Source organism: Schistocerca piceifrons, chromosome X (assembly GCF_021461385.2).
Source record: "Schistocerca piceifrons isolate TAMUIC-IGC-003096 chromosome X, iqSchPice1.1, whole genome shotgun sequence".
Taxonomy (NCBI): domain Eukaryota; kingdom Metazoa; phylum Arthropoda; class Insecta; order Orthoptera; family Acrididae; genus Schistocerca; species Schistocerca piceifrons.
This window is the reverse complement of record NC_060149.1, coordinates 328,148,332-328,171,142: the sequence shown is the minus strand read 5'-3', so window position 1 is coordinate 328,171,142 and position 22,811 is coordinate 328,148,332.

Here is a 22,811-nt window from a genome sequence, read left to right as displayed (position 1 = left end):
CTTCATATGGGCTGTTATAAACTGTTGCGTCGTTCATTCGTTCACCGTACCATCTGAGAGTCAGCATTATCTTTTATGAGGTGGTTAGGAAGATGGTTCCTAATTTTGAAAATCTCTATGTTCTCTTCACGTTTCCATTATTATGAAATCTTTCTCTGATGAATTACTCACCCTCTTTGAATCCTATCCTTAGTTTTTCAGCGTTTTTAATCAATCCACCCAGGTACCATGATACCCTCCACTTCTCTTCCCGTTGTGCTCAAGCAAAACACTAGTGGCTGGAATGCTGACTATTGTGTAAGGATCTCACACAATTCAATTTTCATTGAGATATTTCATTGTCACTTTATCTATGACAATAACAGAAGATGAAGAAATGAAACAAAATTCGTGCATCTCTCAGGACTTGAACCTAGATCTCCACACTCACAAAAGCAGCACAGTAAAAAAATGGTTCAAATGGCTCTGAGCGCTATGGGTCTTAACATCTGAGGTCATGAGTCCCCTAGAACTTAGAACTCGCCACTAACAAGGGGAAAATAAGCTGAAGACATTGTAGATAAAGATGAGACTCAACCATCTCAAGGAAAATTTAATCATATCAGATCACCTACATCTGAGGTACAGGCAAAATTTCACCATTACGTCCAACACTGGGGTGCTATTCATATAGCGAAGAGCCTCGTCAATAACGATGATCTAAGAGCTAGAAACTAAGCTGGAGATGTGGACTGAAGTTTCTATGGCGGATGATTTAGGACAAGGGTGGCCGAGGTTGGTGTTACGTCTAGCACACCTACATGATATACCGAGAAACCTGTGTTGAAATCTTGTCTGTGACAAAAATTTAAATTCTTTTCTTCAGCTTCTATCATTACTGTGGAATGAGTTGCGATGTTGGTTGGGTTTACGCAATTTTTCATATCATTCGATTGTCGTAAACATGTCCCCAAGTAAACGTTTTGCTTTTGTGGAAGAGATTACTTTTTGTTCTTTTTAGTTGTATTGTGTACCAGTGGTTTCGTATCTTCTCTGTTTGCACCTGTGGACAGTTTAGCATGCAAAATCAATGCTGTTTATGCCTTACGTTCTTCTGCAAATCATTCGACTTCCGTTCGAGAAACGTGAGCACTTTTCATGAAAGCATTGCGTTATCAATTCGCTTGGCTCGATTATACTTGATTTTTGGGTACTAGTGTACTACTTTTTCCATTATTGCCAAGTAATGCACTTTCTTTCAAAAAAGGCAGGTTAATGATTAATCGTTTAAGAACTGTAGGTAGGTAGGATCTTCCAGATTCCCAAATTCTTAATTAGAGTTTTGCGGTTTAAGAAAATAGATATTAGTGAAACACTATTTAAATTGGTTATAGCTTGCTTTAACAGCATGATATTACATAGGTGGAAGTGCACCCACCCCCCTCCCCCATCAACCATGTACTTTGCCGTTGGTGGAGTGGCTTGTGTGCCTATGTGACATAGACAGCCATGTCGCAAGTGGAACCACAACAGATGGGTATCTGTTGCGATGTGAGACAGACAGGTGGTTTCTGAAAAGGGGCAGCAACACTTTTCAGTAACTGCAGCAGCAACAGTCTGGATGACTGGGTGAACTTGCCTTCTATTATGTTGGTGCATTAATTCGTAGCTTTAGTGTTTTGCATGTTGTTATTCCGGTTGCTATGGATTTATGTATCGGTTGTCAGTTTTTATTTGTTGTTCACTACCGCTATTTGATCTTACATATTGTCACTTTGTCATTTGGAGATAGTGAGTGGAACCATGGACGCTAGAAAATGGAGTGCCAAGTGGAAACACTGAAACAATTTCGATATTCTGCTGTTCGAGTTCACTATAGGAGTGAGAGAAGCGGTGGCCGTGTATGGGGATCACACCATTGGACAGGATATGGCAAGAAAATGGTTCCCTCGTCTTAAGGAGGATCTTTTTGACATTATTAGCTCTCCAAGTTCAGGAAGACCTTCGTCGTTTGATGAAGAGCGTTTAAACACATTAATCCACAATGATCCACGTCACTGTACTCGAGAACTGGCTAAATGTGATGAACTGTAATGTGTCTGCGTGAATCCCTAAGGGACCCAACTGCTGAGGTCATCGGTCTATAGACTCACACACTACATAAACTAACATATGCTAAGGACAATACGCACACCCACGCCCGAGGGAGGACTCGAACCTCCGGCGAGAGGGACCTCGCGATTCTTGACATGGCGCCTCTAACCGCGCAGCCACTCCGCGCGCCGAAGAACTGTAATAATTCCACCATACTGCACCATTTGCGTGCAATGGGGAAGGTTCGAATGGTTCAAATGGCTCTAAGCACTATGCGAATTAACTTCTGAGGTCATCAGTCGTCTAGAACTTACAATTAGGTAAACCCAACTAACCTAAGGACATCACACACATCTATGCCCGAGGCAGGATTCGAACCTGCGACCGTAGCTGTCGCCCGGGTCCAGACTGTAGCGCCTAGAACCGCACGGCCACTCCGGCCGGCCGGGAAGGTTCGAAAATTGTTTGTGTGATTACAGCATGCTCTAAACTAAAATCACAAAAATCAGAGGGTGGTCTTATGTGCCTCTCAGCTTGCTCGTCGTCATTTGGCTCGAGAACAACGCCTACCAATCCTGACCTCTACCGTTACTGGTGATGAGGTGTGGTGTATTTATGCTAACATAAGGAAAAGAAAGGAATAGTTGAGCCCAAACAGAGCGGCAACTCCCCGTGCAAAGAACCCCGCACATCCACAAAAGACAACGTCAAGCGTCTGGTGGAACAGGGATGGTGCAACGTACTACGAATTGTTTCTCCTAGATGTAACCATCAGTACTGACAGCATTGTCAGCAGTCATATAGACGCAATCCAAGAACAACGAACAGGATTACTGCGTGAAGTGATGCTACTCGATGAAAAGGCCCGCCCGAAATCTGCTAGACTGATAAAACACGCTATGCAGGAATTGCGTTGGGAAGTCATTCCACACCCACCATATTTACTTGATCCTACGCCCTCAGATTTTCACATTTTCCTCTCTCCATCCAACAGCTTTGAGGGAATTTACTTTCTAAATGAAAATGCGTTCCGAACATGGCACGACGAGTTCTTTGTATCAAAACCACGTCATTTCTACAGTCGCAGAATCGAAAAGTCACTCCAGCTGTTGTAAACAGTGAAGGAGAATATGTTATTGATGCCTAAATTCGCTGCTATGTGTACCTGTTATGTTTATTAAACTAATAGAAAAACGTTAAGAACTTATGCACAAAGCCTAATAGAAACCTTGAATTTCGAAGGAGATATCGAATTTAATTGGTGAAAAGAGAAAATATAAAAATTCAGTAAATGAGGCAAGCGGAAGGGAACACAAAGATATAAGAAATGAATGAGATGCTGAAGGACTAAGCAAGAAAGGCTAGAGGACAAATATAAGGACTTAGAAGTATATTTTCCTGCGGAAAATATAGATACTACCTACAGGAAAATTAGAGAACCCTTTCTAGAAAAGAGAAGCAGCTGTATGAATATCAAGAGCTCAGACAGAAAACCAGTACTTAGTGAAGGCAATATTACAGAAAGGGATAGAGTACGTAGATGATGCAGAGAGATATGATACTGCGAGAAGAATTTCACGAAGCACTGATAGACGTAAGTGGAAACAAGGCCACTGCAGCAAAAACATTCAGTCAGAACTACTGACAGCCCAGGGAGAGCCAGCCATGAGAAAACTACGTGCAGGACATATGAAACAGATGAAATATCCTCAGACTTCAAGAAGAAACTAATAATTCCAATTCCAAGAAAGCAGTTGCTGATAGATGTGAATATTACCAAACTATCAGGTTAATAAATCATCATTGAAAAGCACTAACATTTCATTTATTGCATATTTAAGACCTGCTGCTTGTTATTTTAAAAAGCAGGCCGTACATTATACAGTTTTACATGTAACAGCACATTGTTTCACATAACAAGCAAAGTTTGTTTTCAATAATGAACAAAGGTAATAACAATAAGTTACAAAGAAAATAAAATTAATTGTAAGTAACGGAGTGTTAACATAATAAACGTTAGTAATTTTAAGGTAAACAATAGAAAGATAGTACTAATACGAAATAAATGGTACAAGATGACCTTGGGGAAGATCAGTTGGGTTCCGGAGAAGTGTAAGAACACGCGAGGCAATACTGATCCTATGACTTCTCTTGGAACATAGGCTTAGGAAAGGCAAACCTACGTTTACAACATTTATAGGCTACGAACAATGTTCTGATAATGATGACTGGAATATTCTCGTTGGGCCGGCCGGAGTGGCCGTGCGGTTCTAGGCGCTACAGTCTGGAACCGCGTGACCGCTACGGTCGCAGGTTCGAATCCTGCCTCGGGCATGGATGTGTGTGATATCCTTAGGTTGGTTAGGTTTAAGTAGTTCTAAGTTCTAGGGGACTGATGACCACAGCAGTTAAGTCCCATAGTGCTCAGAGCCGATATTCTCGTTGAAATTATGAAGGTAGCAGGTGTACAGTACAGGAAGCGAAAGACTATTTACAACTTCTCCAAATATCAGAGAGCAGTTATAAGAGTCGAGGAGCATGACAGGATAGCAGTGGTTGAGAAGGGTGTGACAACGGTTGTAGCCTGCTCCCGACGTTATTCAGTCAGTACATTGAGCAAGTAGTAAAGGAAACCAAAGAAATTTGGGAGAAGAAACAAAAATTTGGAGGTTTGCCGGTGGCACAGTAATTCTGACTGAGACAGCTAAGGACTTGGAAGAGCAGCTGAACGGAATGGACAGTGTCTTGGAAGAAGGATACAAGACGAACATCAACAAAAGTAAAACCAGGATATTCGGGGGTAGTTGAGTTCAGTCAGTTGATTCTAATGGAATTGGATTAGAAAACGAGACAGACGAGATTTGGTGGCAATGGAAAGAAGCATTTATAAGGAAGAGAAATGTGTTATCATCGAATAAAGATTTAAGTGCCAGGAAGTATCTTCTGATGGTATTTGCCTGGAGTGTAACCATGTATGAAAGTAAAAGAAACCAGATAAACTGTTTGGACAAGAAGAGAATGGGGGCTTTTGAAAGGTATTGATAGAGAGGAATGCTGATGATTAGATGGGTAGATCTAGTAGTAGTTAATGAGGAGATACTAAATTGAACTGGGGAGACAAAGAATCTGTGGCAGAACTCGGCTAAAAGAATGGTTGGGTTGTTAGGACGCTACACATTCCAAGACAACAAGGGATCACTAATTTAGTACTGGAGGGAAATGTGGAGGCTAAAAATTGTAGAGCGAGACCAAGAGATGAATACAGTGAGCCGATTGAGAAGGATGTAGATTGCAGTAGTTATTCGGGTATGAAGAGACTTACACAGGATAGAGCAGCTTGGAGAGGTGTATCAAACCAGTCTTCTAACTGAAGACAACAACTACAGCGACAACAATAACAACTGACAATGGTCAGCCGAAAATACATTATAATTTCAAGAAATGTGTATATACTCGAGTGGACATCAGCTCACCTTTACTGGGAGACGTTAATAAAGAAACTACAATGGCTCCCACTTGAAACAATTGTATGGCTAAAAGAATAATTATATTAGAATAGTTAGGTCCCTATTTCTCTATAACCGCAACAGAATAAGTTTTCCAATAATTCCATTCGTCCAGTTAGAGCCACTGCATATAATAATACTCAGACAGATGAGACACATAATTAGACGATTCCAGAATCTTATTTGATAGTGTGCTGTGTTCTTTAGAATAACAATACTATGTCATTTTCCTTTTGTTTACTTCTGGAGGGTTATTCACCAATATAAAGAACAAAAAAGTGGAATAATCACCACAGATTAGAAGTCGTTGTTTTTTTGTAAGGAATTATTTCATCAAAGAGAAATAACTGCGAATTCCCCTTTATGAACTTTTGGTTTCTGTGTGCATTTAGTCTCATCAGTTAAAAGGAAAAAGACAAATTATACATCAAGATTGTTGTGTAAATTAGTTTGCTGATAGTGGTATGGTATGTAATAGACACATTTCATTTTTCACAGAAAATAACCTTATTGCGTTGGGTAAAATTTCCCAGAAAAAAGGTGCAATTTTATCGTGTTTAACATTTAGCAGTAAAGATTTGGAATTAAAAAAAGTAATGAGTATGAAAGATTATTTAAATCAATCGTTGTTTGCCTATAATGGCTACAAATTTTTTTTTTCAAGTGATTGGATATGAGTTGATGTGTGTCCACTTGCTGCAGTGTTATTTCTTTGTCATACAGACAGGCAGCAAATGGTCCAGTATAAAATAATGATCCTGTTGCACATATTATATAGTCTTAAAACGAATATTACAATCCATTTACATAGAATCAGTCATTTTGTACCCAAGAAAATTTTTGGTTTTGCAATTTGGTCAGTAAATTTCATTCTTTTTTACTGACGACCATTGACATTTGAAGCTGGCGACCAACTTTACTGAATTTTGAAGTAAAGATTATTATGGGAATGGTTGTGGAAACTACAGAGCGTGCGTAAGCTTTGCATTCGGGACCCTGCCTGAGCTTTCCCCACCCTGTAGCTTTCCCCACTGCAGCTGTCTCCCACCACTGGCTGTGTGCCCCCACTCTGCGACTCCTCCAGCAGTCCACGAAGAGCGCCGCTGACACTTAGTTCGAGTGAGATCTCCGTGCATAGTGCGACTTGTGTGAGCTATTCGAAGAACGTCTCAGTGATTTGTGCGAGGTCCGGGCAGTTTCATAGTATCAGTTGGATCACTCTATAGTGCATTATGTCGTCACAGGCTGCCAATGAATTAGGACAGAACGCGGTTATGTGCTACTTCCCTTGGCTTCCGTACTACCTTAGGTACCAGATTGGGTTTGATATTCTTGTTAATACTCCTGATGCAGAAGCAGATCCTTCCGTGGCAGATCAATCTCCGCGCTTGATCCATGTTCAGTTGCACTTTCCACAGGGGTTTCTCTGTATTCCTGCTAACTTCGATGAACTGCCACATCCCCTTTTCTTTCTAGGTGGTGACCAAGACGTCCACCCTCCACACCCCCATTTCAGTCCGCCAGTGTACCCAGATTACTTACATGCAACCGCACCCTTAAACCACCTTGTACAGATGTACTTCCACAGAGTTATGATGTGGCAAGGACAACTTGATACTCGTGTGGCTGTACATGTCGTAAATGGTCAGCCTGGGGAATTCATGGCAATTGATGACACACTATACGTTGCCATTCCTCAGTGTAAGGAGTGCGGTGAGTTTCATAGAGAGCCAGAACACGTTCACAACAGACGACCACAAGGCGGTCGAAAACGCAAGCGTTCAAAGCAGTCGCACAAACAGTCAGGACGTTCACATCAGCATCACTCAAAGTCTGGAATCACAGGTCAACGAGACACACCACATCCATCTAGACCCACATGCAGTGAAAGTGTCGCCACAGACCCCAGTGAGTATAACGTAATGCTTATGAACTTCTTCATTAACAATTAAAGCGTAACACAAACTATTAACTATGATTGTCTTTGTAATGTTCTCTGTAAACGTGCTGCTGTATTCATGAATTGCACTAAAGAACTATCAAATTAGAAAATGTCGTTGCCACTATCTAGCTAAAACAGGTGAATACACTGCTGCCAACAAGATTTGAAGTAATTATGTTATGTAATCACTATGAACCTTCGTTAATCACTAACAAAATTCGTACTTGATTAGAATGTGATACGGTATATAAGCCAGATGTAGAATTCTGTGTGTGGAAAATGTATGATAATTTGTTGACTGTGATGCATACTGAACAACTGCACACTTACAACTAGAAAATACTAAAGCAAACTAAGAATTCTAAAGTACATATGTGTTATGTACATAGAGCGTTATTCTGTACAGACTGCAGCACGTGCTACAATCTGACTTGGCCATTTTAGTTTCAAGTCTTTCCTTTTCAGCACTGTGTATTTAATACTGTTTCCATATTTTATACATATCCTGTGGTGTCACCGCAAGACACCACACTTGCTAGGTGGTAGCCTTTAAATCGGCCGCGGTCCGCTAGTATACGTCGGACCCGCGTGTCACCACTATCAGTGATTGCAGACCGAGCGCCGCCACACGGCAGGTCTAGTTCAGAGAGAATCCCTAGCACTCGCCCCCAGTTGGACAGGCGACTTTGCTAGCGATGGTTCACTGTCTACATACGCTCTCATTCGCCGTGACGACAGTTTAGGATAGCCTTCAGCTACGTCATTTGCTACGACCTAGCAAGGCGCCATATTCAGTTACTATTCTGAACAGATAATATTGTGAATCATGTACCGTCAAGACCGACATTCATCATAAATGGATTAAAGTTAAGTATCAAACTAATTACGTCCGCTTTCTGAAATCTAATTCGTTGTCATGTTGCAGACCTCACGTCAGTAGAGCCCTTCCCTCCTCACGCCAGCCTGCGTGAGCTAAAACGCGCGCATTTCGGCCCCCACTAGTAACACGGTGTTGGCTCTTCTGCCAACACAACACATCCAGCCCTAGTTTTGTATTCTATGCAGAAATTACAATAATGTGGACTTATGTTCATAGTCACTGAGGGGAAAGTAACAAAATTATTTTATATGTGTTTGCTTCTCTACTAGATACAATAACAAATTTCTTACCAAACATTTATGAGGATGAGTTCTCTGAAGGATAATTTGAAAACATATAAGAAATTACATTCTGTCACTCACTAAACGGTATCTATTTTAAAACTACACTGCTAGTTGTAGACTTCCACTGATTGTCTGTTATAGCCACATAAAATTTTTTTCAGGCTAATGAAAATATCTAAATTTCCAGTATGGAAATCTTAATTAAATTGTGCACAGTCGTGACTATCAAGTTTCTAAGTTCAGTTGTATTTTGGAAACTCAAAATTCCTAAGTAAATCACAAATAATTTGCACAAAACATGAGTTTTTTCACATGAATGAAATTGTTTCAGGAGTCACAGTTGTGCATTAAGTTTTCTTGTTTAAGTTTTTACCACAGCCCAGAATAAAACACAACAGGACATTCCAGTGATTTAGCAGTCTTGCAGAGCATACAGCAGCCTAGAAATATTCGTTTACTTGTAATTTCTTTTCATAAGAATAACTTTCACTAGCTGTGCTGTATTAAACAAGTTATCAGTGAATTACCTGTAGCAAGTAATTTGTTAGATTTCTGTTAAATCTTCTACCTTTTTTTTTCAGGAAACCATCTGCAAAATCAAGAGGAACCTACACTGATTCATCAGATGGCAGGTGAAGATCAACATGGGTTACCTGAAAGGATGGAATGATTACAACACAAAAAGGAGAATGTCAGATCAGTTTCCACCCAGGCTACTGCTGCCACCGCCATAAAGAAAATGGATCGTTTTGATGAGGATGGTCGGAATAATGGTGAAAATTTTGTTCATGGTGACGAATGTATATTTTTTGACAGGTGGGTAATATACATGGATTAAAAGCTACGTATAATGTCCATGTTCAACAGTGAACATTTAATAGGGAATAGCTATGTCTACAGAATACATCAGTGTTGGATGAATAAGCTTAATATGAAAACTTGTACTGAAGCTGTGACAGCAGTCATGCTATTTTTGTTGTGGAATTACTAAAGTTAGGAGGGACAATTACAGCAAAGAGTAACTGGAATTGGAAGTAGATATTTGGGTTTAATTAGACTCTTGTAATCAGGTTATTAACCTTTGGATGTGGTAAATAATATCTGACCTATATAGCTGTGTTGTTTGCGCACTACAGTTCGATATGATTTCATGAATTAAAATTTTATGGTTGTTACGAGTGACTGGCCGACTTTTTGTGAGAATTAAGTGAAAAAAACATTTTTATACAGTGTGAAGAATGGCTGCTTACCTTTACCAGATATTATATCATACTTTATTGTTTATCATAGCCTTTTATAGCTTAATACAGTATATTGAAACATTTCTTGTTAGATAAATTTTTGGGGATGTGTTTTTCTCTAGATATAGTACATGCATATCACTACAACTTGTAAAATGTATGACTAATTTAATTTTTCTATAAAGGAGTTTTGATTGATCAGTTTTCTATGAATCTCCCAAAAATGATAGTATCTTACACCAGTATTTCCACAAGAGTGCTAAAAATATGTAAAAAGTACAGTTTTATACTTATTCACATAAATCCACCAGTTATCCTTGATATAATTGTCAAAATATTTATGTAATTGACATTTTGCCTTTTGATGTATTTCCTTCTAATGAGTATTTTATAGTAATGTAATATTATGTCTGTATGTTTCTCATTTATTAAAGAATCAATACGTTGAACAAAATCCCTTTCATGTGATTTTTTTTCCCATTGGCATTTAGGCTACAAGTAAGCAGTGACATATCTAAATACAAGCTGAAGAACTTCTACAGCATATAATGACGGCTAACATAGAGCAAATTAATATGAATTCTATGATTATAGGTCCCTATAATTAACACAGTTTAGTAGTGTAAGATGAGATAACATATCTTAATTAGAGTATTTTACTCATCATCAATGTTTGTGCTTAAATGCTGCCATGAAAATGGTGTCAGATTTTCTGAAGCATTCATTGAAGTTACACACAGAATGTTTCTTTCATAACCAAAACAGAGATAAAAATGTACATAGAAAACTTGCAATGTTACTCTGTCAGAAACAACAGCTGCTATTTCTCGAAATTTTTGCAAGTATGACTCCAGATCTGCTGTACATACTTAACGTATGTATATATAGAATAAATATGTCTTTTATAAGTGATGTAATTGTAATAAACAATACTCGTACATCCAGTTTTGCTTATATTGTGGTGCTTACAAGATTCAGGACAAAAATTTCGACAGAATCTTTCACTGAATGACATAGTATTCAACAAATTGACTATTATAGAAGTTAGTAAGTTAACGGCAAAAAATTCGTCATGTGACTACAGCAAATTTGTAAGAGAAAAATTACAGTTACTGTTCTTTAGGAATTTTCATGAATCTGATGCTGAAAAAAAATGGATGTAATATATTTTTCTCAAATACACTATTGTTGTGGCAGCAAGGAAGCTGATAATTGTGTCAGTATTGAAGTGGTACTAAAATTCGGGAGCATTTATTAACTTTCTAAACGTTTTAATGATCTTTATTCTTGTATGTCTCTCTCATAGTTTTCACATCAAGAATTTTGTAATGAGTATCTGGGTGTAAAAGTGGCTTAAGTCAAAATATTGTCATGAAAAGGGACAGTGACTATCCTGCTTGAAAGTTTGTAATGTCACTGAGAACAAAACAAAAATTTTATTTCTAGAATATAATACACAATAATACAAAAATTTGTGTTGTGAAACAAATACTGTTCGCAAAATCAATGCCTCTCGTAAAATATAGTCTCACTCACTGAAAGTAGCACACATTACAGCAGTTCTAATTCATTCAAAATTGCTCTCAGCACTATGGGACTTAACTTCTGAGGTCATCAGTCCCCTAGAACTTAGAACTACTTAAAGCTAACTAACCTAAGGACATCACACACATCCAAGACCGAGGCAGGATTCGAACCTGCGACCGTAGCGGTCGCGCGGTTTCACACTGCAGCGCCTAGAACCGCTCGGCCACTCCGACCGGCTCTAATTCATTAGCAGTGCTTTTAATCAGTACAAAATCAATTAGCCATGAATGCTCTAAAATTGATTATGTTCACACATTAATGATCTAACATTTTGATCACTAAAAACCATCCTTGCTCAATGTATTCCTATGTGTTTTATAAGAGTAAATGCTCTTAGACAAAGATTCTGAAACACCGCCCATCTCACATAGTAAAAAGAGAATATAAAACATGAAGTAATTGACAAGTAAATAAAAACAGGATGCTGTATCACTTAAATGCAAAATGTGGCGACACTGTAGTTGTTTCGTCAACAACGATAAAACATTTTGTAAAGTTATTTTTAGTTCATTATGAAAGTTAAGAAATTAAATTAAATTTAAAATTTTAATAGTTCATTAAATAGGCGACCAAATAAGTCAGTCAACTGCATTTATACCTCAATATTCATAAAGCTGCTGTCACAACACAGTCGTAACAAAATGTCACGTAGAAGACAGGCGGCCATGTAAAAAATGAATAACATAACTGCATAAAGTTTGGACTGGCCACTATTTAAAAATTCATCCTTCAAATTAACGTGAGTTTGTTGTTCCCAATATAACGCACTTCCAACATACCCATCTTCAGAAATCTTTCAAAAAATATCAAAAATCTATGGAAATTACAAAAGAGAATCACTAATTTAATGGTTACAACATTGCCACCGTATTTCGTCGCAATTGACCATGGATATAATAAACAAGAAAATAATATAAAATTACACTGAAAATAAGAAAACGAATGAAATGAGCCATACTGGCTGACCTCAGCTTGTAACAAAACCTAGCAGTTGAAAAGAGCACAAGAGCTACAGTGAGTGTCTTTACAAAAATTGTAAGAGCACAGAAAGAGAATAAACAAAATAAATATTATGTAATACAATTCGATGAAAAATGAGGGTACAGTTTCTTACTGCTAGTATAAAAAGTAACGGGTGAAAACGAGAATAAGATGTAATTTCTGTGCAAACTACCTCTTCTCGAGATTCAAAAAGGTAGAAAAAGTTAAGACTTTTGAAAACGATAATGACATTCAATGTCTGGGCAAACTCAATTTTGTGTTTAAATACGTCCTATTCGTAGAACTAATAACATTCTGTATAGTGTTTGTATCAAAAAATGGCGGGGGTTGTGTTTTGTGAGGGGAGAAGATGGGTAATATGAGAGATCAAGGAGGTGTCACAGTACAAGTGTACAAGTGTTAAACCACCTTAATTTTGGAACCGTTTTGGGAAATTAAAGGTCCTGCGTCTGTAACAAGTCTTGAAAAATATCAACAACCACTTCCGATTAGAGTGTAGAGTGGATTTGCCCATACAAAATAATACGTGTGCTGCCATTAATTTTTTTTTTTTTTGTAGATTTCAATCTCTTACAAAATATCCAAATCTCACCATTTATCCTCTATACTGAGACAGGTAAAGGCTTTTCAGTTGCCTCCAAAATATGTTTATTACAGACAAGATGGTATCCTAGGGCTGTGGAATTTTTATTGGAGTGTTCCTGAAACCTTTTTTGAAAATCACGAAGCATTTTTTATCGGTGATAGCTAATATAATCATGACTGCTGACTCTCTTGTCACCCAAGGGCCTACAAACATGCGTTCTTCAGTGCAATGTTAAACAGATTAGCAAAGTGAGACCTCGACCAAGTATGCATTGAGAAAGAACAGACAGTCATACAGATCAGTTTGCAATATGTTTAATGCGTTAAAGTTCGGGGTCTACCTCTTATTCAAACCAGTTTAACGAACGTAACACAAGGGCATTTAGCAAAGCTAATACACAGTTACGCTTCCAGACACATAGAAAGGTCAATTCAGTGCTGCACAATTAGGCAGGTGAAAACCTAATTGGATTTTTAAAACAGGAGCCTTCAATAAAATCATGTGACTCTTGTGAAAAAGAATTTGATCAATCGAACAGATCGTGATATTCAAGCAAGATTTAACGAAGACTACAATAAAACAACACACCCTTAAGATGCTATTTTGTCAGGACCAGACATACATTGGCGGCATTTGAAGAGTTTTTAACTGTCTTCCATTCAGAGCCAAATGGTTTACATTTGGATATATTGGGAGAGATAGAAATCGGCAAAAAATTTAATGACAACCTACGTAACATTCTGAATGAGCAAATCAACTCTAATCTGAAGAGCGTTTCTGACGTTTTTCAAGACACAGGTCTTTTAGTTTCCAAGTCCCGTGTACTAAATAATGTAATTTGGCACTTGTGCTGTGAAGCCTCCTTGGTCAACTGCGTTCTTTATAGAGTCACATCTCATATTACTTTGTACACAGAGTTCCAGTCTGAACATATCTCTATCCTTTTCACAAAAACGAAAAAAGATATACAGATGTTAACTAGTAATTCCTACCCATTACCTTCTTACATTAAAATACTGGAATTTTTCTATGGAAAGGAAGGAATTGTGAAGGAGAAATTTTCTCAGGTTATTATCAAATTTTACTTTGCTCTCTGTGAGCTGTATTAGTGATCAAGATTTGTTGTTGCAGCATTGAGTATCAGTTTCCGTACTGAAGACAACCTTAAGGTGGAGTAATGAATGTCATTTTTCCTTATTGTATTGTAATTATTTATCTCATTGTTCCCCTTGAACGGTAGTGGATTATTTATAACCAATTTCATGAAGGAATAAATATACTGTGAAGCATGAGTCCGAACGCCCAACTCCTTAAACACAGAACACACATTATCATCACGACACGTTTTTGCAAAATGAAGATTTTCTTTCTTAAAAATGAATTATACCAGAACATTATTCCATAATACACTATTGAACGAAAGTACGGTAAATATGTAAACTTTCCGGTTTCTCTCCCCACAAGATTCTTAATGATTCTAAGCTCAAATGTGGCTGAAATGAGTTGAGTTGTTTTAGGAGTTCCAAAATGTGTTTATTCCAATTTAAATTCAGATCAATATGGACCACTAAGTATGTTGAAGTTTCCACTGTACTTATTATTTCTTCTTCATGTGTTATACTTATCATTGGTGTAGTACCTCTAGACATGCAAAACTGAATATGTTGTATCTTTTTAAAACTGAGGGTGAGAAAATTCTCAAAAAACCAGTCAATGACACTTTTTAGAACTTTGTTTACAATTTCTTCTGTTTCTGTGTGTATGCTTACATTGATTATAATAATAGTCAAAAAGAACTAATTCTGCTTGTCCTATACTAGATGGACGATAGTTTACTTACATGAAGAAGAATAGACGACTTAAGGCTGAACATTGAGGAAGCCCATACGTGATTTCCTCCCAGTCAGAACTCTGCCCCTAGATTGTATTGCTTGAATTACTAAGAACATATCTCTGCATTCTTTTGGTTAGATGCAACATTATCCATTGATTGACTATATCAACAATCTCATAAAATGTTAATGTTTCTAGGAGAATACAGTGACTCACACTGTTAAATGTCATAGAGAAGTCGCAGAAAATACCTACCAGTGCTATTTTATTATTTAATGCTTGTAAAATCTGGTGATCGGACGTGTAAATGGCATTCTCAGTAGAGCAACACTTCTTGAACCCAAACTGTGATTTGCTAAGGATACTATTGTTGCTAAGGTGAGATACTATTCTAGAATACATCCCCTTGTAAAATATATTGGAGAATGATGTCAGCAGTGAAACAAGTCGATAATTATTGACATCTCTCTTGTTACCTTCCTTAAAAGGGGGTTTAACAACGCCATATTTCAGTCTCTCTGAAAAAATGCCTTGAGTTAATGACACATTACATTTTTCAGAGAAAACTGGGTTTCTTATATGGAAACAAATTTGTCGTTTTCTTTTAAAATTATACGTTGTGGTGTTGGAAATCAGATGTAGAAGCTGGAGAGATCTGTAGTGACTGAATAAAGAGTCCCTGACCGTTCTTTCCACCAACCAGCCGTCTTCTAAAGTTGAGTCTCCAGCGCAGAAGACAGCTCGTCGGTTGCGGGATTATCTTCGGTGGAGTCTGCTATGCTGCCATCTCGAACTCTAACCTGTGTTTGTACTTTTTTTGTGGGATGCCATTTGTCCAGGTCAGTCTCTGTATCTACAGAGGGCAAGACTTGTAGTACTGACAATGATGGTAGGCGACACCTTTTATTAATGTATCCTGTTTCTTTATATTTTAAAATATCACTTTTTACACAGTCTTCTACAACACTCGACATAGCTTTCGTACTAGTACGGTAAGTTTTCTGACAAGTTCCGATATAGAGTACAACTTCTGTCCAAAACGGAGATACACGTCCGGCCCTCCGGAACACTCTAAACAGAGTGACTAGTGCAGCCGAAGTACCTCATTTCACAGGGGTGCCAAAGCGACCAGAAGCATTTCTGTTGTAATATCATTAATCTTATGTTTCTCGAAACCAGTGAAATTGAATAAATGAAAACGATTGACTCGTAGGGTAACCATGAGAGATTGTCATATTGAAAATTCGATTAAATACAATGAAAAATATGTAAATAATTAATAAGAGAAATTAGGCATTTTAGCGCCTAACTCCCGAACGTGCCGACCAATCAGAAGCCAGTTCAGTACAATTGGCTGACTCTCCCACGCAAATGGTATATACTGTATCATCTGTTGCTTTTACCTCAATCCACTTTTGAACAATATGCTGCTTCACGAGTATCAAGGTGCATGAAGGTGAGTTTCTAGCAAGATAAAATACTGGCGGCCACAGCTAGCAACATCACACATCTCCCTCCTTCTTTCATTTCCAAAATTGACCTCTTCTCGAAGACAACTAACAATTTTGGAAATGAGAAAATTTTGCCCTAAATTTAGAAAAAGTCATAGCCGTTGCCAGTCTCTCAGTAGCTCCCTACTCTCTCATTCATGGAAATCCTTAAAGAAACTCGGAAATTGTTGTTCCTAAAAGATCATCCCAATTAACCAAAACCATATTCTTACTAATGCTAAACATTATACTTTCTCATCTAAATTCTTTCAAAAAACCTTAACTATGGACACATTATATCATGAACTACTTCTTACTACAAAATATCATTTATTATTTGCAGCACATAACTGTCTTTTAAATTTTCTGTATTCTTGTTGTGGTGTCACCGCCAGACACCACACTTGCTAGGTGGTAGCTTAAATCGGCCGCGGTCCATTTAGTACATGTCGGACCCGCGTGTCGCCACTGTGTGATCGCAGACCGAGCGCCACCACAAGGCAGGTCTCGAGATACGGACGAGCACTCGCCCGACTTGTATGGACGACATTGCTAGCGACAATACGGACGAAGCCTTCCTCTCATTTGCCGAGAGACAGTTAGAATAGCCTTCTGCTAAGTCCATTAGCCTTACCTAGTTTGAGAGTTGTCGTATAAATGTCTCAAGAAGAACGTTGTAAACCAACAAAGAATAAAGTTAAGTATATTCCAAAGCTACGTATTTTCTTGATAGCAGTCATAACGTATCCTGTTCCAGACTTGACGCCAGTCGGCGTGTGTGTACGCATGCCTTTCAGCTCCCTTCTCAGTGTGGCGTAACTAGCTTGATACGCCACAATAGATTGGCGACGAGAGAAGTGTTCTTTCTGATTGCTTACATTTACTTGTGTCATGGCTTCGCCAGATGTACTGTCCGAATTTTATCGCTTGCAGAATCAGCAGACGCAGGCGTTATTGGATGCCCTTGGACAGCTCGTCCAGGTTCAACGTGCCATTCAAACCGATGCGGCAGCCGCCGCTTCACCGCTACCGCAGCCACAACTTGCAGTTGCACCGCCTTTTAGGCACTACGATCCAGCGCAAGAATCGTGGCCAGAATGGTCCCGACAGTTTGACTTTCATCTAGCCGCCTACAGAATTCAAGGTAATGAGCGGCAGCCGTTTTTGCTTTCTTGTGTCGGTGTGTCCACCTACCGTGTGATAGTGACATTGTTTCCCTGACGCGACGTTGCAAAAAGGTATACTTTCTTTCGTACAAAATGTACGGCCGGTCAAACTAATAGGGCGTGGGTTGCAACATTGCAAGGACTTACAAGGGACTGTGCCTTTGAATGTGACTGTGGCCTTTCTTATTCAGATACAATGGTACGTGATGCTATTGCACAGAACGTTTCTGATGTTCGCATACGGGAGCAAATTTTGAAACTAGTTAATCCCTCCCTTCAACAAGTGATAGACATATTGGATAGACAAGACACACTTCACTGTGCTCAGGAATCTTTTGAAACTTCGCCAGCTGTGTCTAACATTAACCGGCCCGCTGGACGCGCTGCGCGGCCCGGTCACCTGCCCTTGCGCACTTCGACGCAGCTGCCGCCGCGCTCTAAACCAGGTGTGCCGCGCCAGCCCACAAATGCAGTGAAATCATGCCTGCGGTGTGCTACTCGACATTCGCGTGAACATTGCCCGTCACGCCAAGCTATTTGCTTTTTCTGCAATAGGAAAGGACATGTTCAAAGTGTTTGCCAGAAAAAGCTCAGATCAGATAATCACAACCATTCCAGGCCCTTTGCTTCGCGCCGGAATCGAACCAAGGACACTCAGGCTCGTGGACCTTCGCCCGTGGACATTCATGTCGTTAATTCCACTTCGTCCAGTGCCACTTTCTCTAACAGTGACTGTGTTCGTCCCACACAACGTGTGCGTCGACGTCGCCGGAAATCACATCAATTAGCAAGTGATTCTGTACAGGTATCAGTTGAAATTGCACGAGACAGTCGCTCTTGTCGTCAGCAGGACAATAAACTTTTTGTAGATTTGGACTTTAATGGCAAGGTCATACCATTCCAGCTCGATACCGGAGCTGCAGTTTCATTGCTCAATCACGACACGTACAAACAACTGGGAAAACCTCCGTTGCGTGCAGCCAATGTTCAGTTAAAAAGTTATTCAGGACAGCAGATCCCGGTGTTAGGACAGTGCAGCCTTCTTGCAACATACAAGGGACAAACAAAACTTGTGTCATTTTACGTTCTTTGTTCTTCTACTGCAGTGAACTTGTTTGGTTTAGATTTATTTCAGTTGTTTAACATGTCGATTGTAAATCATGTCCTGTCAGTGAATCGGACTGTGCCTACGGACAGTGTTTCTCGGCTATGTGAAGGATTTGCAGACAATTTTGCACCGGGCCTTGGTTGCGCTAAAAACTATGAAGCACATTTGGAACTGAAAGTCGACGCGCAACCGACATTTTTCAGAGCGCGCAATGTTCCACACGCCTTGCGTGATAAGGTCGCATGAACATTCAACGGTTTAGCATCACAAGGTGTGAGTGAATGTGAACAATGCCTCTTCCCTTTCAGCTCCGCTTCATCGCTTACGCCGTACAGGTGTTCCGTTTCTCTGGACGACGGAATGCGAACGCGCCTTTCGCCAGTTGAAATCGGCGTTGCATTCTCATACTTGCCTTACGCCATTCGATCCCCAGAAACCCCTTTTGTTGATGGTAGATGCATCAGCTTTCGGGATCGGTGCTGTGCTTGCGCACAAAGTTGGCTCGCATGATCGCCCTATTGCCTTTGCGTCCAAATTGCTCTCGTCTGCGCAAAGAAATTATTCCCAGATAGAGAAAGAAGCTTAGGCTCTCGTGTTTGGTGTTACTAAGTTCCATGATTTCTTGTATGGTCGTCACTTTACCATCATCAGAGCCCACAAACCTTTGACGTCGCTTTTTCATCCGAACAAGCCTGTACCTCCGTGTACAGCGCAGAAATTCATTCGTTGGTCTATTTTCCTCTCGCAGTACCGCTACGATATCTTGTATCGGTCCACTGCTAAACACGGAAACGCCGATGCGTTGTCCCGTTTGCCTGTTGCTGAGGATAAAGCATTCGATTCTTCTGAACTTGCTTGCATATTCATTGATTCGGAAACCGATGAAGTGGTCGAATCGTTTCCGATTGATTTTCGTCGTGTAGCTACAGCCACAGCTGCTGACCCGGTCCTTGCTACTGTTTTGCGTTTTGTTGCTACGCAATGGCCTTTGTCAAAGTCTCGGATCGAGGATCCGTTGGTTCGCCGATTTTTTGCTCACAGGGAGAGACTTTTCGTTCGCCGTGGTGTTTTGTTGTTGCGTTCTGATACTGATCAGTCCAGAGTCGTGGTCCCACGTTCGTTACAGTCCTCTGTCTTACGGCTTCTTCACCAAGGACATTGGGGTATAGTGCGAACGAAACAACTTGCTCGTCAGCACTGTACTTGGTTCGGAATCGATGCTGCGATTACGAATATGTGTTCTTCTTGCATGGCATGTGCCGAACAACAATCCGCACCGCCGTGGAAAGTCTTTGCATGGCCAAAAGCCACTTCCCCTTGGCAACGCTTGCACATCGATTTTGCTGGTCCATTCTGGAATGCTCGATGGTTGGTTCTGGTCGATGCCTTCAGTAATTTTCCTTTTGTTGTCCTCCATCACCATCCAAGCGTTGTCTGCTATCTTTCGCATTGAAAGTCTTCCGCAGACTATTGTTTCCGACAATGGCCCACAATTCATGTCCGCAGAATTTCAGTCATTCTGCCAGGCCAATGGTATTCAACATCTGACATCCGCGCCGTTTTCGCCTCAGTCAAACGGTGCCGCTGCACGATTGGTCCGGACTTTCAAGTCCCAGATGTTGCAGTTGAAAGAGTCGCATTCTCGGGAGGACGCGTTGTTGCTCTTTTTGTCATCGTATCGCTCTGAGCCCCGAGATGGGCGCTCGCCGGCTGAGTTGCTCCACGGTCGTCCTCATCGAACCTTGATGTCTTTGCTGCATCCGCCGCATCAGGTTCCAGTGCAGCGGCAGACTTCTGCTTTTGCTCCAGGCGACGTTGTATTCTATCGCAATTATTGCGGTTCACGGCGTTGGCTCGCAGGGCGCATTCTTCGCTGCCTCGGCCGCGCGATGTATTTGGTTTTGGGGGCCTCTGGTGAGGTGCGTCGGCAGCTCAATCAGCTGCGCCTCTGTCGTCGCACGGGTTCTGCCGCTCCCCGTCTGCTTTCAGTGACGGTGCCGTCCGGTCAGCGCCCTGGGGACCCATCTACTGGCTAGCCTCATCCCCAGGTGTTACCGACGATGCCTTCCATTTTGCTCCATGGCGACGCGCCGCCGCCGCAGCCGCCGCCGCCGCCTGTTCTCCCGCCGGCGCCGCCCGCATTCGACGCTTCGATGCAGCCGCCAAGCGCCTCCCTGGGTCCCGCGCCGCCGATCGCTGCCCGTGAACAGCTGTCCTCCGCCATGGAACTCTTGCCCGCTCCGGCCCACATGCCATCATCGCGCGTCGGGTACCCCGACGCAATGGAGGTCGACCCTTCGGCCCCTCCTGTCTCTTTACGGGCGCATACACCGCATGTTGACGTGCACCCTGGACTAGGTTTTCAGGCATTTCCTAGCTCCCCTCGGACCGAATGGCCGGGTGCGGGTGGCACAGCCTCGACTGTTGTTAGGCTCCCCACCTCATCGCATACGTCAACATGGGGTCCTCCCCACGGCGGGCGGAAGCCTTATAACACGACCGTTCGCCGATTTGCGGGGGAGGAATGTGGTGTCACCGCCAGACACCACACTTGCTAGGTGGTAGCTTAAATCGGCCGCGGTCCATTTAGTACATGTCGGACCCGCGTGTCGCCACTGTGTGATCGCAGACCGAGCGCCACCACAAGGCAGGTCTCGAGATACGGCCGAGCACTCGCCCGAGTTGTACGGACGACATTGCTAGCGACAATACGGACGAAGCCTTCCTCTCATTTGCCGAGAGACAGTTAGAATAGCCTTCTGCTAAGTCCATGGCTACGACCTAGTAAGGCGCCATTAGCCTTACCTAGTTTGAGAGTTATTGTATAAATGTCTCAAGAAGAACGTTGTAAACCAACAAAGAATAAAGTTAAGTATATTCCAAAGCTACGTATTTTCTTGATAGCAGTCATAACGTATCCTGATCCAGACTTGACGCCAGTCGGCGTGTGTGTATGCGTGCCTTTCGGCTCCCTTCTCAGTGTGGCGTTACTAGCTTGTTACGCCACAAAAGACTTGTTATTCAACAGTAAACATCGGCACCAGGGCCATTAAATCTCCTCATAAACAGTCACTACACTTATTGATGATTATATATGATAGGAACCAAACAACATATGTCGTCGGCACAATGCCGTCCATCACACATTTCTCATCTAGTATCAGCGCACTGCTGTCCACTTTTATCTAATAACACATTTTTTACTTATACCAGCACTAGGCCATCCATATATGTTGTTTACTATCACATAAATCATAAACTCTTTAAATTATATAAGCATGTAAGTGTCATTGCATAAAATTCATACATAGAAGTTACATAGTTTTACAATATACCCAACGTTGCATTGAACATAATACAATAATATTTACGATGTCTTTGTTACTGTTACTGTGACTACAGGACTTTCATTTGAATTGTCTCCTCGTATGGCTAACGTTTTTGTTTCTTAACCTTGCCTCATCAGTCAGTGCACCCTCGCCCATCTGTTAATATTCTGCCATTATGCATCAGATATGACTCGTTCCAGTCAGCACTTACTTTCATTCAAGTAAATAACGGCGCTCGACGCACCACTATCTTACGTCTACTTACCGAAAAGGGAGATGATTCGAGAATAACTCTCATTTTATACTTCAGGTTTAATTTTTATTTCCTTTGGTAAGTTAACTGGGCATTCAAGTAAGATTCATAGATCTTTTGAGAGAACTGAAAATACCCTATATCGTGATGACAGAGAAAAACAGCGAAGCTTGTAGCTTATTAAGGACTTTACTGCTCAAACATGTAAACATTATGAATATAACAATCATTTCTCATGTGCTTTATCCATTTGTATCTCAGTACTTTTTATTGTCTGTATCCTGTGTGAGATTCATGTTTCATGTTCATTAGCTGTGTGGGTAACATTTCTGCATCGTGATACAATTAATAATAATGCTTCGGCGGAAATACCTAGCCTACTAGTCCCTAAATCTGTGGCCGATTCTCACGTCGCCTATTACCTTTCTAATCCTTGCCATCATATATGAGGTGTCGACTTCTGTGGTCGATGCAAAACTCTGTTATCATCATTTTAACTGTGGCTGGACTCATCCCAGCCTAAATATATAT